General features: G+C 41.4%; 1 protein-coding gene and 1 long non-coding RNA gene across 3 annotated transcripts in view; one reads left to right on the top strand and one right to left on the bottom strand.

The window, feature by feature from the left end:
• The window catches only part of TRPC4 (transient receptor potential cation channel subfamily C member 4), a 231465-nt gene that overhangs the window by 80834 nt on the left and 131150 nt on the right, over positions 1-19481 (bottom strand). The gene's annotated exons all lie outside the window — the stretch shown is intronic.
• Positions 14959-15837, top strand: LOC120929133. Its single transcript, XR_005747345.1, has 4 exons — positions 14959-15224; positions 15343-15389; positions 15523-15710; positions 15798-15837. It is a non-coding gene; the product is annotated as an uncharacterized LOC120929133 (long non-coding RNA).

Raw genomic sequence — 19481 nt, 5'->3', positions numbered from 1 at the left:
ATAAGGGATTAAATAAATATGTTTTTTGCAGGACTAGAGAGTGAGACACTTGTATAAGTCAAGGGAATGGAGGGCCAATAGTTCAAGACTGAAGCTGTAAACCATTGGAAAAACTGCTGTCATTTAGCTAAGGCTATAAAAACTTGTAAACTCCGATTGTTAGCTTAAACTTTAAACATGACTATGGGATTCTCCTAGGAAAATCATGTTTTAGAATAAATGCCCCTTCCTGGATCCTCCCACTGCCCTATCTTCAACAGCAGATAAGCACACAAAGGAGAAAGCAGCAGCCCAACTACATAAAACTTTATTTTCATTGTGTTTGTCTTTTGCTTAAACTGTGCAATACAGTAGACTGTTGGCTTCCCAGCCAGTAGTCCTGTGGTAGGTTGCGTTTCTTTCCCTCAAGGAATGTATAAAATACATTCGCATATTAATACAGAGGAGTCGGAGTCGGGGAGTCAGAGTCGGAATCGGAAGTACATAAAACTGAGGAGTCGGAGTCGGAGTCGGAACATTTATCTACCGACTCCACAGCCGAGCTCTATCTAAATGTAATTCATTGGAATTACTCTGATGGGGCATACACACGGTTGTAATTTCCGATGGAAAAAGTCTGTCGGACTTTTTCCATTGGAAATTCCGATCATGTGTACGGGGCTTTAGAAGCATTGACAGCTCTGGTGAACGGCCATGGCATTTGAAATGCATCAGCAGAGACACACACCTGGACACGGACCGGTGCTTGCCATTGTTTTGAGTATAGCTACAGCATGACTGAAAGTAGTGGCAGTTCGTCCATAGAGGGCGCTGCAGCGCCGCCCCCTCTGGCTCTCGCACAGCCACTGAAATACATAGATTCATGCATTGCATGAATCTATGTATTTTCGCCGCTGCCGCCCACTATTCAGATGGCCGGATGATAAGCGCTGGCAACCTGAATAACGGCAGCTGGTTGGTTGTGTGGAAGTGCCTATCAGAGCCAGCGGCTCTGATAGGCTTTCCGAGGCTGTAGTCGGCTTCCGAATGCTTATCCTTGGGGCGTACCAGCAGAGCGTTCCTTGGATAAGACTGACAGGCGTCTCAGCCAATCAGGTTCACTGGTAACCTGATTGGCTGAAGCGTCATCGAGGGCGGGAGAAGACATTGAGGGACGTGGAAGGAGGATGGCTGACCCCCAGAAAGTTAAGTGCCGGGCATTGGAGGGGCATTTTACAGGGCACATCGGCGACAATGGGCACAGTGGCGACAATGGGCACAGTGGCATCAATGGGCACAGTGGCATCAATGGGCACAGTGGCGACAATGGGCACAGTGGCGACAATTAAAGGGCACAGTGGCATCAATGGGCACAGTGGCAACAATTAAAGGGCACAGTGGCATCAATGGGCACAGTGGTGACAATTAAAGGGCACAGTGGCGACAATTGGCACAGTGGCGACAATTAAAGGGCACAGTGGCGACAATTAAAGGGCACACTGGCGACAATTAAAGGGCACAGTGGTGACTATTGATGGGCACAGTGGCTGCGTTTGATGGCATGGCACACTGGTGACAATTGATGGCACAGGCTGTGTTTGATGGCATGGCACAGTGACTGCGTTTGATGGCATGGCACAGTGGTGACAATTGATGGCACAGTGGCTGCGTTTGATGGCATAGCACAGTGGTGACAATTGATGGCACAGTGGCTGCGTTTGATGGCATGGCACAGTGACTGCATTTGATGGCATGGCACAGTGGTTGCGTTTGATGGCATGGCTCAGTGGCTGCGTTTGATGGCATGGCACAGTGGTGACAATTGATGGCACAGTGGCTGCATTTTATGGGCACAGTGAGGCTGTAATTGTTTTTTAAGCACCAGCCGCCACTGACTGAAAGGACTTATATTTATACACCTGCCACGCAACAAACTGGACACAGCATCTTAAACATGTTATGGGTGGATTTAAAGCACATTTGTTTGTCACTTTTCTGAGTAGATGTTTATGAATTTTTATATTAAAGTACATAGTGATCTTTACTATTTCATGGAGAAGTAACCCTTTACATTTGTGATCAGCAATGAAGTGCTTTCCTACACAGGTGGTAAGTGAAGTGCCACTTTACATTGGTTGACATTTGTGATCATTGGTGACATTCTCACCCAAAGTTCTGCACTCTGACATTAGTTTGTCAGCGATGGTGGTCAATTAAGTCCCCCCTTAGGTTGATGGTGAGTGGTGAATTGCCAATTATGTTAGTGGTTAGCAGTGAAGGTAAACAGATCATTGTTTTCAAGAGTTTGTCTGGTATATACACCATGCACAGAGGTCTATGTAGTTTCCCCTTATTTTGGCATTAAGTGAAGAAGTTCCCACTTAAGCTGGTTGTCCATGAAGAAGCGTCTCACATATTGATTGTCAGTAGTCTTAGCCCCATATCATTTGGTGATCAGTGGGGAAAATGCTCCCATACTTTGGCAGTCAGTAGGAGATGTCCTCCTATACATTTGTTGTCAGCAGTTTAGTGCCACCTTGATCAGTGATGAGTGGCCCATACATTGATGATCAGTGGTTCCTTACATTCATGGTCAGTGATGAGTGACCCCTTACATTGGTGGCAAGTGGTGATGTTCCCTTTAGGATGGTAGTCAATAGTGAAGATCTAGTTTACATTCATTGTCAATTAAGTGCCCCAATATATTGTTCGTCAGTGGTGAAGTGGCCCTTTATTTGGTGAGCAGTGAAACATAAGCAGATTATTAGTGTCAGTGGTTACTTAGTTGAGAGGCAAGAGGCCCTGCCATTAGCTCTAGTTCTGGTAAGTGATGTTGAATTTGGAATAAAGCAGACACTGTCAGATGGGAGATTAGTTCAGCAGACAGTGCTGGTATGTTGGCTGGGTGATGCTAGACCCAGGGCGCCCAGCAGACCTATGCCAAAGGCACATACTGTTAACAATATTATTTATTTTTAATTGCACACTTCCTTGACTTTATTCTATGACTGGCCATTTGTGGGCACTGAAGCGATTGAGCAGGCACAGAGTAGAAAGAATATTTTCAGTCTTAATTATCTCTGTATTGGATTTATTAGTGATTTAAAGAAAGCTTCCAACATTATTTATTTAAGTCTATTTGTGGTAACATTTAAGGTGTTAGAAAACCAAACCATGTTTGCAGGTAATAGGATTTTAGGAAATCATTGCAGGATCAAAAACAAGTTTTAGATGCTTCTGTTTCTTAGCTGTGATGAGCTATATACCGCTGATAGAAACCATCAGACACAGATAGTGGCCATTATAATTGTTTTTCTCTATTTATTTTGTACTCTTCTCTTAAAATGGCAGCTGTACTTTTGACAAAAAGTTTAGGTATTAGACAGGCCTGCTTTGCTAGTGTCTACTAGTGCCTGTATAAGTCCACGAGATGACATGGCCTGTGCCCAGTGTTGTAGATCACTGGAATTGCCGCAAATTAAAGGGATCTATGTTTTCAAGCTCTCCTGTTTAGTTACTTTACAGAAGGATTTGTGGCGCTGAGTATAATGGTTGCTGGACTTTAAAAAGCAACACAAAACTATGCATTTCTACTAAAAAAGGCCAATTGTGCTTTAATGTAAGCATATTTGTTTACAATTAAAAATATAGAAAGTATAGAATCTTTTTTTTATTTTATTTTATTTTACAATACAGGAGTTTGTTGAAAAAGTATAAGTATAAAAACAATACAAAGACAAAATTAAGCAAAACAATTTGACATGGTGAGTTCAGTACATTCAGATATACAGGATAGGCAAGCGAGAGATTGGCCAACATAAGGCAGCATGTACATCTAATTAGTTATGAGCACATAATGATAATGAACAGTTTGGGGGGGGGGGGGGTAAGAGGGAAGAGGAGAAAGGAAGGTTCCATCAGGGTATTATCGAATGGCTTAGAGCCCAAAGTACAAAAAGGAGAACTACACAGTGTTACACAAATAGTAACCCCATTAGTTGGGTGTCCAGGGAAGCCACACTTTGTCATATGTCCATGGACATTCTCCGTTCATGTAAGTAAGCTTAAACATAGGAAGCAAAGCGTCTAACATGGCCTCCAAGGAAGCCATCATAGGAGACTCTGCCAAAGTCCACTTTAACAGGATCTCCTTTTTAGCATAATACAGGAGGTAAGAAATCAACAATTTCAAATGATGTGACCATTGTGTATCATCATGAATTCCTAGCAAGAGTAAATCTGGCGAGACAGGCAAGTGAATATTAGTCAACTCAAAACCTCTGAACAATAAGTAGTGAGCTTAGGAAATGTCCAAACCTATGCAAAAAGGATCCTGTGTATCCGACAGCGGGGACAAGAAAAGTCTCGCCCAGATACATCCGAGAAAGCCTCAATGGGCTATAATAGACCCGATACAGAAACTTGACCTGTACACATTTTTCTCTGGAGGAGATGACCAGCTTAAGACCCTGTTCCAGCCAGTTCTCCCAGTCCTCTTTATCCAGAGGGGGATATTCTCCTTCCAAATTTCCCACAAATGCTCTATGTTAGGGGTGATGACACATATCAGCGCACCATTCAAGGAGGATAACATTTTTTAGGGTCTCCCTGGGCCAGCGGTTCTTCAATAGGATCAGCCTGGAGGATGGGTGGTTGTGAAAATTGTGCCCTGGTCGTGTACCGCAGCTGAACGTACCAAAATAACATCACCTGTGGCAAAAGGAACCAACAAGAAAGCTGACGAGGGAAGACTTGACACCATATCTCTCCCACAATAGAGGGTCAGGAGTAAATTGAAAACAAGGGAAAGTAGGATTCCCCCAAAGAGATTGGGCTGGGGAAATATGACAAGGCTTCACAAATCAGCACCATCATCCAAACCTTCAGCGTGGTCTGGGTTGGATCACGTACGGTATTATAAGCTCTGCGTCCCTGATACGCTATATTATGAAGATCAGCTAAGGAGCCCAAAAAGGCCACCTTCAAACAGATAGCAGCCTTAGACCTAAAGCCCCCAAACCACCAGTAAGCCGTCACCAGTAGGGATGAGCTTCGAGTTCGAGTCAAACTCATGTTCGACTCGAACATTGCCTGTTCGCCTGTTCGGCGAACAACGAACAATTAGGGGTGATCGCGGCAAATTCGAAAAGCCGCGCAACACCCTGTTAAAGTCTATGGGAGAAATCTAAAGTGCTAATTTTAAAGGCTAATATGCAAGTTATTGTCCTAAAAAGTGTTTGGGGACCTGGGTCCTGTCCCAGGGGACATGTATCAATGCAAAAAAAAGTTTTAAAAACTGCAGTTTTTTCGGGAGCAGTGAATTTAATAATGCTAAAAGTGAAACAATAAAAGTGAAATATTCCTTTAAATTTCGTACCTGGGGGGGGGGTGTAAAGTTAGCATGTGAAATAGCGCATGTTTACCGTACTTAGAACTGTCTCTGCACAAAGTGTCATACAATGACGTGTAAGGAGTTCTTTACTGTTATAGCAGTAAGGAAGTGCAACTCCCTTCCTCCACTTTTAGATGTGTTTCTTAGTGAAGGTAATGTACAGGTATATGGAAAATGGTACTGAAAAAAACACATACACACACACACACACTCTCAGCTTACTGGACACTTAAACTCCCTTCCTGCCCAGGCTAATTTTCAGCTTTCATGGCTGTCACTCTTTGAATAATTGCATGGTAATGCAACACTGTACCCAAAGGAAAATGTTATCATTTTTTTCACACAAATAAGAGGCTGCACTGATGGGCACTGGCAGGCTGCACTGATGGACACTGATAAGGCAGCACTGATGGGCACTGATGAAGTGTTCTGGTGGGCACTGATAGGTGGCACTGATGGGCACTGATAGGTGGCACTGATGGGTGGCACTGTTGGGCAGCACTGATGGACACTGATAAGGCAGCACTGATGGGCACTGATGAAGTGTTCTGGTGGGCACTGATAGGTGGCACTGATGGGCACTGATAGGTGGCACTGATAGGTGGCACTGATGGGTACTGATAGGCGGCACTGATAGGTGGCACTGATAGGCACTGGTAGGTGACACTGATATGCAGCACTGATAGGTGGCACTTTTAATGAGACATTGATGGGCACTGATTGGTGGCACTGATAGCTGGCATTGGTGAGCACTGGTTGATGGCACTGGTAGGCACTGATATGCACTAGTAGGTGGCACTGGTGGGCACTGTTAGGTGGCACTAGTGGACACTGCTTAACAGCAGTGGGTGTCCGTGTGCACAATAGATGTCCCTCTGACAGAAGGCAGTAATTGCCTTTTTTTCTCTTCACGCTATCAGCGCGAGAAAAAAAAAAGCTGATTACGATCCTTTGTTTACATCACATGATCTGTTGTCATCTGTGATCAGCTGATCACGTGGTAAGGAGCTGGGATCGGCCCCTTACTCCAATTTGTGATCAGTTGAGTCTCATTGACTCACTGATCGCAGAGCACGCCGCAGACACACCCTGCAGGCAGCTCATGCACAGGAAGACGTACATGGACACCCTCCCATTCTGTAGCTGTATTTTGGCTATAGCGTGGGCGTGAAGACATCTATCAGCTATGCAACTATGTAACTTTATGTAATTATGTTTGAGCATTTGGCTGAATACCAACATTTTTGCTTGTTTTCCTACCACTGCTATTTATGAAAGCTTCCTTCTTCCCCTGTTAATGGTTGCTAGGAAGCAGTGAGTGCTTCAATCATTGATGTCACCCAGCCCCATTCATATGCTGGCTAGGGATCCCCAACCATGTAAACAAATAGTTGGAGATGAGCTGAGATAATTGTCAAAATGTAGCCATATCTGGGCAATTGCATTTGACAATGGATGTACATTGTGCTACATTTTTGTTTTTTATTTATTTTTAATAAGAACCTGTCAAAAACTGTGTCTTTATTTACTATTTAATTTTTTTGTGAATAAGTAGAGGTACTATGTACTCTATACGTATGCACTCCAGGAATAGCAGTATCTGCACCCCTCTTAATTTTAAAGGAGGCTTCCATATTTTGATAAGACTCCCCACAACCACAAGGCCAGTGTTAGGGTCCCCATGTTACACCCCCAGCCCCCTTTGTTGAGGGCACAGAGCCTAGAATGCTTTAGAGGAATGGGGAAACCCTTACTTCTTTTTTTTGGATCTCCCTTTAACATCTATACTAGGCCAATATTTTTTGATAAGGGTCACGTATAGATGAATGAGTCTCCAGCTGTTTACTAACAGAGCAAAGTTGCTTTAAAGAGCATTTTTTTTACTAAATTTTAGATGGTATTCTGTACATTGTACATTGTTCCTTTTAACATAGCCCACGTAAAGTAAAATACTTCTGTTGGGCTGAGTGGCAGTCTTCTCTATCATAAAAATGATTCAGAAGACTTTTTTGAAACTGAGCCTATTCATAGTCAATCCCCTGATTAATAAGTATTTTTTGACAGCTAATTTATAGAAGAATGTGAATGCATAAAAGTTATTTAATTTGAGTTAATTGTATGTTCACTTATTATAAATATATTATTCAGTTCAGTAATTTTTAATATAAATAGAGTCATAGACAAATGATACAGTAATTTAATATGATGTTGTCAAATTCAATTTGAAGCCTAGATCATTTATTTCATGCTTCTATAAAAAGTTTGATGTACTCGCTGTTCTCTGCTATTGTACTCAATTTGCATACGAAAATCACAGGCTTCAGTTTCTGCTATAAAAAGATGTATGTTCCAATTAATGTTCTTCTAATTAACCCAATGAAAAAAATAAAAATACATTTTAATCTTCCTTTCCCTATCATTATTCCACCTCTGTGCTTCTCCATTTAAGCATTATCTGCATAAGACAAAGAATAACCAAGAATGAGCATATGACAATGAAAATCCAGGGTATTTTTTCTCCTTTAATATTTTATAATTGTGATTTACAGAATATCTTTTTCAAAGAGATACTGTAACATTATTACTCATTTGGGTACAAAATAACAGAATTTGTACAAGGCTCCCCAAACCCCTGATACTCACCTTGCCAAGAACCCCTCCTCTCCGGCCTCTTTTGGAGCTGGTACCCAAATTTCTTGCATTGGCTGGTAATAGTTGACAGACCTCAATGCTGTTAGAGGGGTGAGGTCATATGATCTCCCATATCTGAAACACTCTGTATTACCTACTTTGACAAATAGGAGCAGGGAGGGAGTGCTTGCAAGGTGATTATTGGGGGTTCAATGAAGATGTCCATTACAAAGTCAACATTTTAATTTTGGGCTCCATTTCAAAAAAGGATATCAGAAAACTAGAAAAATTGCAAAGGGCAACTAAACTGATAAGAGGTATGGGGGAGCTCAGCTATGAGGAAAGCTTAGCTGAACAGAATTTATTCTCTCTTGAAAAGTGGAGATTAATAGGGGATATGATCAAAATATACAAATACATACTGTAGGTGGTCCATGTAGTGACCTTGATATGGAGCTATCCACTTTCAGGTCATTACAGAGGAAAATACATTTTACCTCCACATATGGAAAGACATCTTCACAGTAAGAGCTGTGGAATATATTTCCTAAAAAACTAGTTCTGGCCAGCTCAGTTTAGTAGGTTGTTTTAAAAAGAGCTGGATGCATTCCTTAATGCACACAATTTAACTGGATACTAACATTTATACATAATAACAGGGTAGGTAATCCAGGGAATATCCAACTCCCTACTGCTTATGCTCATCTTCCCCTCTGTACCCCAAACATTATTTACAGCTCCACTCATGCATAAAATATTAATATGCTTTGTCCTCATCCCCAGAAGCAAGGATATTAAAACTATCCAGTCTATGTTGTCCATATACTAGAGCTATTATCATACAATAATTTGAACTACTTTTTTTTAACTCAATTTAGACATTCTATGTAACGGCTACCCCCTGGTAGTAAGGGGGTATCAGCCGTTGGAGACGTCCTTTTTCCTGGCAAGTTGCGATATGCAGGTACACCCGGTATATCCCATCCACGAGATCCAGAGAGAGAGTCAGGTTCAGCTGTAAAATGAGCAGAATAGTAATCCCATCGAACGCCCTTTCAAGAACGAGACGGGGCTACGTTTTGAAGGGTCAAGTAGGACTGCTTTTTAATGGTTCACTCTGAGATTTTATACAGTCTTCAAGGCACATGAACAATCAAACTGTCCCCACCCACAAATCACACCGTGGGGAAGCTTCAATCACATTCTTTGAGCTAATTACTAAACATTCCTTCATTAACAGAACTCAAACAAGACACCATCACACAATGATCTCCTCTAGACAGACGTTCTGTCTCCGACAAGTCCATTCCACACATAAACAGTATTTAGCATACATAACACCTTTACACAAGGGACAATGAAATGTCTAGGAGTCTAAGCAATTAACACCTTTCAAAAGAATGTGTCCCCACATTGAATAGCCAACAACTTGTGATATCTCCAGACATCCTGCAAACATGGATTATGGTATCTCAAGACATCCTCCAAACATGGATTATGATTCACTTGCCACCCCATCTCCTGGCTCAATCTGTGCCCAAAAGTCACTCTACAATTAACCATTTGTATGCCTCACTGCATGATGATTATAGATGTCCAGGCAGAATACATAGTTCCATTACATTATATCTTAGACATGATTAAGGGTTGGTTGGCTGGTGTGTCTCAGCTGCAGGGCAGGAGCAGTGTCTTCACTGCCTGACATCAGTGTCACATAGTTATAAAGTTCAAAAGATAGACTAAAGACACCAGTTTCTTCCTGTTCATTGTGTGTGTGTGTATACACTCACCTACCACTTTATTAGGTACACCTTGCTAGTACCGGGTTGGACTAATTTTTGCCATTAGACCTGCCTTAATTCTTTGTGGCATAGATTTAACAAGGTGTTGGAAACATTCCTCAGGGATTTTGGTCCATATTGACATGATAGCATCACAGTTGCTGCAGATTTGTCAGGTGCACATCCATGATGCAAATCTCCCATTCCACCACATTCCAAAGGAGCTCTATTGGATGGAGATCTGGCGACTGTGGAGGCAATTGGAGTACAGTGACTTCATTGTCATGTTCAAGAAACCAGTTTGAGATGATTTGAGCTTTGTGACATGGTGCATTATCCTGCTGGAAAGAGCCATCAGAAGATGGGTACACTGTAGTCATAAAGGGATGGACATGGTCAGCAACAACATTCAGGTAGGCCATGGCATTTAAATGATGCTCAATTGGTACTAAGGGTCCCAAAGTGTGCCAAGAAAATATTCCCCCACACCATTACACCATCACCACCAGCCTGAACTGTTGATACAAGGCAGGATGGATCCATGTTTTCTTGTTGTTTACACCAATTTCTGACCCTACCATCTGAATGTCACAGCTGCAATCGCGACTCACCAGACCAAACAATGTTTTTCCAATCTTCTATTGTCCAATTTTGTTGAACCTGTGTGAATTTTAGCCTCAATTTCTTGTTCTTAGCTGACAGGAGTGGCACCCAGTGTGGTCTTCTGCTGCTGTAGCCCATCTCCCTCATGGTTCGATGTGTTGTGCATCTAGAGATTGTATTCTGCAAACCTTGGATGTAACGAGTGGCTATTTGAGTCACTATTGCCTTTCTATCTTCTCAAACCGGTCTGCCCATTCTCCTCTGACCTCTGACATCAACAAGACATTTTCCTGCTGAATATTTTCTCTTTTTCTGACCATTCTCTGTAAACCCTAGAGCTGGCTTTGCGTGAAAATCCCAGTAGATCAGCAGTTTTTTAAATACTCAGACCAGCGCACCTGGTACCAACAACCATGCCATGTTCAAAGTCACCCCCTTCCTTTCCCATTCTGATGCTGGGTTTGAACTTCAGCAAGTAATCTTTACCACGCCTAATTGCACTGAGTTTCTGCCATGCGATTGGCTGATTAGCAATTTGTGTTACCAAGCAATTGAACAGGTCTACCTAATAAAGTGGTCTGTGAGTGTCCATGTCACTAGCATTTCCCAGATCCCCGTTCATTGCGCTCGCTACGAAACACATCTAAACATTTTTGAATTTATCTACACTCCCCGCTCATAGCCCCTAATGATGGAAAGGAGTTCCAAATTCTTGGTGCTTTACAGTAAAGAATCACTTATGCAGTTTGAGGTTAAACCTCTTCTCATTTAATTGGACATGTGTCTTCTTATGAAACCTAAGATTGAACATTTTTCTCCCTATGCTACAATCACCATTTAGATATTTGTATATTGTGATCATTTGTCCTCTTAAGTATCTTTTCTCCAGTAAGAGAAAGTTTAGTGCTTGCAGTTGCTCCTGAAAACTGAGATCCTTCAACCCCCTTATTAGTTTTTGTCAAGCACATCCTTCCTGAGGATTGGTAACCAGAACTGAACAACTCAATACACCAAGCCAAAATTTTATAAAGTGGTACAATTATAGATTTATCTCTTGTGCCAGCAAGGAAATGTTTTCCCTGTCTATGTGGGATGTTTTAGTCAGAGCAGGGCTGGGAATGGGGTGTGGCAGCTAAGCTGATAACATAGTCAGACCGCCATTCTGTCTCTCCAGTGAATGATCGCGGGGTGGCTGGTGGCGCTCCCCAGAGCTGATGGAAGCCTTCACGTATAGATACATGATTTTGCACTAAAGGGCCGCCCTGCTGCAGTTAACCTCGGCTGGACTACTATGCCCAGCTACTGTTAGTGACCTGATGGTTCTACTGTTCCCTTGGAACCACATCTCCTGCTGCAAGTCCCTCTATCTACAATATTATTATTATTAGTATTATTATTATTATACAAGATTTATATAGTGCCAACAGTTTACGCAGCGATTTACAATATAAAAGGGAGACAATACAGTTATAATACAATAAAATACAAGATGATTAGGAGGGCCCTGCTCAGAAGAGCTTACAATCTAATAGGGTGGGGCAGGTGGTACAAAAGGTTGTAACTGTGTGGAATGAGCTGATGGAAGTGGTAAAAGATTAGTTGGAGACGTGATAGGCTTCCCTGAAGAGGTGAGTTATTAGGGATCGCCTGAAGGTAGCAAGAGTAGGGGATAGTCGGACAGGTTGAGGTAGTGAGTTCCAGAGGATAGGAGACTCTCTGGAGAAATCCTGGAGACGAGCATGGGAGGAGGAGACGAGAGAGCTTGACAGTAGGAGGTCTTGAGAAGAGCGGAGAGGACGGTTTGGGATATATTTTCCTCCTGTCCCTCAGATCCCTCTGTTCTACTTTCTGTGGGGCCTGGGCTGAAGATACAAGAGAAGCGGATCTTGTCATTTCAGTCTTCTCTCAGATACGTGACACTGTTACTGGTCAGATTACCAGAAAAAAAATTAAGATAAAAAACCCTAAAAAAAACTAAACCTTAAAAAGAAAATGCAGCCAACACATCTAAGGATTGTTAAGCTATAATTTATTACATTTTTGTTCTGGGTCTAAAACAGATTTAACCTCTTTGTTTATGTAGTGTCACATAAGAGGGGAGATGAGTATATAAAAGTTAAACTTATACTTTTTGAGAGTTTTTTCTGTCTCACCAGAAAGGCATTCATGTTGTTAATTATTTTTCAGTAATCAATACTATCAAGAATATTATGAGTTTGCTTTAAAAAAAATAGCTTTTGCTTTAAAACACAATGTGTTTGTTTTTGTCGCTTCCCACTTCCTCCATGTGCAGGTGTAGCGATGGGGTCATGCAGTGCCCCATCCTACATTAATCTGGACCTGGGGGAGTGCAATCATTTGTGCCCTCGTTCAAATGAAGCATCAATATACAGTATACTAGTCACATTATGACTTGGTTACCGGATATACAGTTGTGCTCATAAGTTTACATACCCTGGCAGAATTTATGATTTCTTGGCCATTTTTCTGAGAATATGAATGATAACACAAAAACTTTTCTTTCACTCATGGTTTGTGTTTGGCTGAAGTCATTTATTATCAATCAACTGTGTTTACTCTTTTTAAATCATAATGGCAACAGAAATTACCCAAATGACCCTGATCAAAAGTCTACATACCCCATTTCTTAATACTGTGTATTGCCCCCTTTAACATCAATGACAGCGTGAAGTCTTTTGTGGTATTTGTGGATGAGGCTCTTTATCTTCTCAGATGGTAAAGCTGCCCATTCCTCTTGGCAAAAAGCCTCCAGTTCCTGTAAATTCTTGGGCTGTCTTGCATGAACTGCATGTTTGAGATCTCCCCAGAGTGGCTTAATAATATTTCGGTCAGGAGACTGAGATGGCCACTCCAGAACCATAAATGTATTCTGCTGTAGCCAATTACAGGTCGACTTGGCCTTGTGTTTTGGATCATTGTCATGTTGGAATGTCCAAGTACATCCCATGCCCAGCTTTCTGGCTGATGAATGCAAATGTTCCTCCAGTATTTTGTGATAACATACTGCATTCATCTTGCCAACAATTTTGACCAAATTTCCTGTGCCTTTGTAGCTCACACAACCCCAAAACATCAGCAATCCACCTCTGTGTTTCACAGTAGGAATGGTGTATCTTTCATCATAGGACTTGTTGACTCACCTCAAATGTAGCGTTTATGGTTGTGGCCAAAAAGCTAAATTTTAGTCTCAAAACTCCAAATGACTTTGTGCCAGAAGATTTGAGGCTTGTCTCTGTGCTGTTTGGCATATTGTAAGCAGGATACTTTGTGGCATTTTTGTAATAATGGCTTTCTTCTAGTGACTCGACCATGCAGCCCATCTTTCTTCAAGTGCCTCCTTATCCATCTCCATCTTGAAACAGTCCCACCACGTGTTTTCAAAGAGTCCTGTATTTCACCTGAAGTTATTTGTGGGGTTTTCTTTGCATCCCAAACAATTTTCCTGGCAGTTGGGGCTGAAATTTTAGTTGGTCTACCTGACCGTGGTTTGATTTCAACAGAACCCCTAATTTTCTTCTTTTTTATTAGTGTTTGAACACTGCTGATTTGCATTCTCCATTCCTTGGATATCTTTTTATATCTCTTTCCTGTTTTATACAGTTCAACTACCTTTTCCCGCAGATTCTTTGACAATTCTTTGGCTTTCCCCATGACTCAGAATCCAGAAACGTCAGTGCAGCACTGGATGAAAGATGCAAGGGTCTGTCAGGAGTCCAGAAACTCATTGACTTTTTATACACACACACACTAATTGCAAGCAAAAAGATTACAGGTGAGGATGGTTACCTTTAATAGCTATTGTCTCCTTTCATTACCCCCTTCTCCACTCTGTCATTTGCCCATGTCAGTAATACATACTGGATTCTCCCTGTATTTATCACCATGCCCATTCATCCCTCAGTACACCCCCTGGGGATTCGCGTTCGAAGCGCATTTTGGCTTGACTGGCATCTCCCTTGTTGTCACTCCTTAGCTGGGCGCACGTAAGCCGTCTGTCCTCCTCCCATGGGAGACGGCTTTTTTGACCTGGTCCCCATGCACCTTTTGGTGTCTTTGACCATGGGTCTATACCTGCGCCTATAACAGGGGCAGGGATCACACAGTGGACATTTTTCGTGCCCCTGTTTTTTCCTTTTTGCCCCTGGACCTTTTGGCCCATGTGTCCCCATTCTTGCATAATTATAATATCCTTTTAATACAACATCTTCTTAGATTGCTGTCCCTTTAATTTTATGGCTGAGCATACCTGTACATAAAGATACTGTATATACAAACCCCTGCTTGCATTGAGCAGCAACCGTGCTTACAAATCACTCTATAACAAAAACATTTATTTGCATCTTGCATTTCCAATCCTTCTTACTACTTTTTCCCTAGCTGACCCTTTTTATACCCTTCTCCTCCTGTACTAGTAATGGTCATGCCCCCTTTATTATACGTTTCTTATTCTCCAACATGCAACCAACTATTCTGCATATTCTCCACCCCCGTGTCAGGTGATCTTCCTGGTCACTTGCCATGTGTTTTTTTTTTTTTTCCTGGTCACTTGCCATGTTTTTTTTTTTTTTCCCTGCACGTCATTAGTGCGGGCTCCCACATGATGAGAGCAGGGCTTACCTGTCCCTCCCCTCTCCCCACTTGGAGGCAACGCCCCCTTTTCCACACTGACCCATAGCAACGCAGGCTCCTTTACAGACCCCTCCCACCTTACTCCTCCCCCTCTCCTATTTAAAAGCCAAGCAGCCCCACAATGTCAGACATTGCTGGATGGCTGCAGCAGCTGTACACACTCTACACTGCTTGTGTTTTCTTCCCATGTAAGTACTTTGTCCCTTCATGTTTCCCACCCTGACCCCCATACTATTGCTTTACATGCCATTTCCTATACTCTGTACATCTCTAAACTGGGATTTATTTCTTTCATTTATTTTTTAGCTTCCGATCCCTCTACTGACCTCTCTGGCCACTTTTTGTCATTACAGGTATGTCTCTAGCCTCATATATAAAATCTTGGTTCAGCTTTCTTTTTTGCGATCCTTTTTTGCGTTCTTTTTCGTTTTTGTTGCCTGCGGCACCGTTGATATTATCCTGTCCTCTTATTTATATTTTGGACAGGTAAAAATATATATATATACAATCAATAAACTTTTACGCTGTGACACTTCGGGCCAAAGGTCTTGCTACGCTGTGATTGATATTAGATGCCAGTCCTCACTCCTCTCCTTACCATCTGAGGCTTGCCATGCGTCCCGATTGCGATGTCCTTTTAAGGGGTGTGCTGAGCCGTTGAAACTTCTCGGGTGGTATGATTTTTTCTTATCTGTACCAGTTTAATGTTTTTCATCTGTATGTTATTATTTTCAACACATTGTCATTTATTTGTTTTCTAGAAAAGTTGTCTGTTACACTTTCTGACTCCACACATACTTCGGTCCCTGAAGAAGGAAACCCGAAACGCGTTGGGCCCAGTATTTATATTGTGGACTCTTCACCTTTTTTCCAATACACCCCATTAATGTGTTGTTTTTAAACCTTTGTACTATATACGTTTACTGAACATTGTTTGATACCGTCCTGTTATTATTAAACTATTATATATTTTGTATCTACCATGACTACTTGTACTACTGTTGCCTAAAAAGCCCCACCCTGGGGGATCCTCCATTTTTTTTTTAATAGCTATTTAAACCCCTTTGTGTCAACTTGTGTGCATGTTATCAGGCCAAAGTCACCAGGACATGTAAACTTTTGATCAGGGTCATTTGGATAGTTTCTGTTGCGATTATGATTTAAAAAGAGTTAACACAGTTGATTGATAATAAATGGCTTCAGCCAAACACTAACCATGAGTGAAAGAATTGTTTTTATGTTATCATTCATATTCTCTGAAAAATAGCCAAGAAAACAATATATAATGCCAGGGTATGTAAACTCATAAGCACAGCTGTAAATGTTTTTTTTCTAATTTGGGGAGGTCCAACCCAATTTCTGCAGAATTGTCTAAAATTCATGAATGTAAACACTTGTAATTTGACATTCACTATGTTGTATGATTTTCATAAAATCACTTTTAAGTAGAGGTAGCACTGGCTGGAATGTTCCCAGCAATTTATTCAGGATGCAAACACAGAGTAACACAATCCTTTACGCAGACAGCTTTCACCAGATGTTTTTAATTAAATTATAGCTTATACCCAATATTTGTGGCTAAGGCTCAATTGTCAAGGAGAGAATACATTTCAGGAAGCAGCATTAGCTTTAAAATCTATTTTACTGGAACATTGGCATAAGTCTTGTTTACGTAAGGCTTTTCATAGAGCTTTGAAACAATGATGCTCAAAATTATTAGTTAACAAGCCTAAGGTGAAAGAAAAGGATGCCTCGTGTGCATTATTATAATAATATAATGCCCAACATGAACAAGTGAGGAAATATATTAATAGATATTGGCACCTTCTTACGTCAGACCTGAAAGTTAGCAAATCTAATTTTCCCACACCACATTTAGGCGTGCTCTGTCTTTTTGGGATAAATTAGTATACTATATATCAAGCATAAGAATGTTTTTTGATATACTGTACGTATTCACATTTCAGATAGACTACAATTTTCCCTTGAAGAAGGTTATCCTGAAAAAAAAACATGTTGGGAGTGACGTAACAATTGGTCATAGTTTGACTATTTTAATATAAAGTATATAACATATGCAATGTAGGGTGGTTATGATGTAATATAGAATATTGGGCTGGCCATGTATATTATAACCCTTTTTGTTTGATGGAAATTATTTTTATGTAATCTCTCATTTAAAAACCTGCGCATGCTCAGAATCAAGTCGACGCATGCTTGGAAGCATTGAACTTCGTTTTTTTCAGCACGTTGTTGTGTTTTACGTCACCGCGTTCTGACACGATTGGTTCATTAACAGATGGTGTGTAGGCACATCAGACCATCAGTCAGCTTCATCGGTTAACCGACGAGAACGGTCCTTCATACCGTTCTCATCGGATGGACTGATCGTGTGTACACGGCCTTACAGATACAACCAGCCCTTTGTGGGCAACGATTATGCTGATGTGGCCCACAATGAAATTGAATTTGACACCCCTGCTCTAGAACATATTTGTTTTTGCAAATATGCAGGCTGCTTTCTCTAGAAAGTATAAAAGTAGCCGAATCAGTCACTTCATCTGCATGCTTTCTATGTCTTTTTTCTTTTTTGAAGGTGTAAGTATGTATGTACACTAAAACAATATAACAACTTTTCTTTTTTTAAATGTCTCCTCTATGCTTTCTTCTCACACTGTCCTCAGACCTTGCTGTCTGAGTTCAGGTATATGGGTGTCCCCTATGCCTGCTGAGACTTATGGAGTCTCACCAAATTCTCCACTTCATGCACACTCCCTTTTAAACTACAAGCTTATGTGCAGCTCCATGAACCAAATCCACGATTTTCTTCATCCTCAACAGTAGTGAGTGACAGCGGCTCCCAAGCTTTGGCTTTGATTCTGTGTCTCCTATGCTGCCTGTATATGTAACATTCTAAGCGGATGCATGTAAGCTTGTAGTTCAAAATGGGAGCATGCAAAAAGTAGAGGCTTTGGCAGGACTCCATCGGTCCCTTCAGACACAAGGGGCACCCACATACCTGAACTCGAGACAGTATGAGGAGCAAGCGCAGAGGAGAATAGAAAAAAGTAAGAGCATGTACTGTAAGTCAAATTTTCAGCATCTTATTTTCCCCTGAAAATGTTACTTAAATATCACTACAATATAACAATAAGGTGGGCAGTGCATGTATACAAAATTGCAAGAGAAATTACCTAATTACGTCTATGCTTAAAGGGAGCAAAAAAATGTGTAATACAATAGACCCTGAGAATATGAACTATTATTGTATTTTAAGCATTTGACTTTTTACTGAAATTTTTTATTTTTTTGCTGTCACAATGTAGAGCATAAGATTTCCTATCATCTGTGCTCAGTCTTGCCAAAAAGAGTTAATCTAGCTCTGAGCAATCCACTTTTCTTTTTTCAGTGAGATAAACGGACAAATAAGAGAAAACTCTGTTCTTCCCCCTTGATGAGAGTGACAGGTTATTTACATATATCGTGCACTAGCTTGAGATAGGCATTATTTTTTTATTCCCACCCTCACTCCTTTTCTGAAGTCATGTGGTTACTTTTCTGGATTTTGACTGGATGTTCGTGATCATAGCAGAATTTAGTGTAAGGAATACACTGGAGAAAATGCATGTTGACAAGGGGAGTGTAGAGGAGGGCGGGGAGTCTACTGACATCACGACTCCACCCACCGAGCTCCAGGCAACAGACCCACCCACAAAATATGCAGTTTTTCGGGTCTGATAACAGACAGGGGGGACATATTTGACAGGTAAGGATACATGCAGGACACATGTACAGGTGAAAAAATTTGAATATCGTGCAAAAGTTCATTTATTTCACTAATGCAACTTAAAAGGTGAAACTAATATATGAGAGACTCATTACATGCAAAGCAAGACAGTTCAAGCTGTGATTTGTCATAATTGTGATGATTATGGCTTACAGCTCATGAGAACCCCAAATCCACAATCTCAGAAATTTCGAATATTACATGCAATCAATAAAACAAGCATTGTACATAAAACAATATCGGACCTCTGAAAAGTAGAAGCATGCATATGTACTCAGTACTTGGTTTGGGCCCCTTTTGCAGCAATTACTGCCTCAATGCGGCGTGGCATGGAAGATCAGTCTGTGGCACTGCTGAGGTGTTATGGAAGACCAGGATGCTTCAATAGCGACCTTCAGCTCTTCTGCATTGTTCGGTCTCATGTCTCATCTTTCTCTTGGCAATGCCCCATAGATTCTCTATGGGGTTTGGGTCAGGGGAGTTTGCTGGCCAATCAAGCAAAGTAATTTCACGGTCATTGAACCAGGTTTGGTGCTTTTGGCAGTGTGGGGGAGGTGCCAAGTCCTGCTGGAAAATGAAGTCAGCATCCCCATAGAGCTTGTCTGTGGAAGGAAGCATGAAGTACTCCAAAATCTCCTGGTAGACGGCTGCGTTGACC

This window comes from Rana temporaria, chromosome 2, assembly GCF_905171775.1.
Source record: "Rana temporaria chromosome 2, aRanTem1.1, whole genome shotgun sequence".
Lineage (NCBI taxonomy): Eukaryota > Metazoa > Chordata > Amphibia > Anura > Ranidae > Rana > Rana temporaria.
This window is presented reverse-complemented; position numbering and strand designations above follow the sequence as displayed.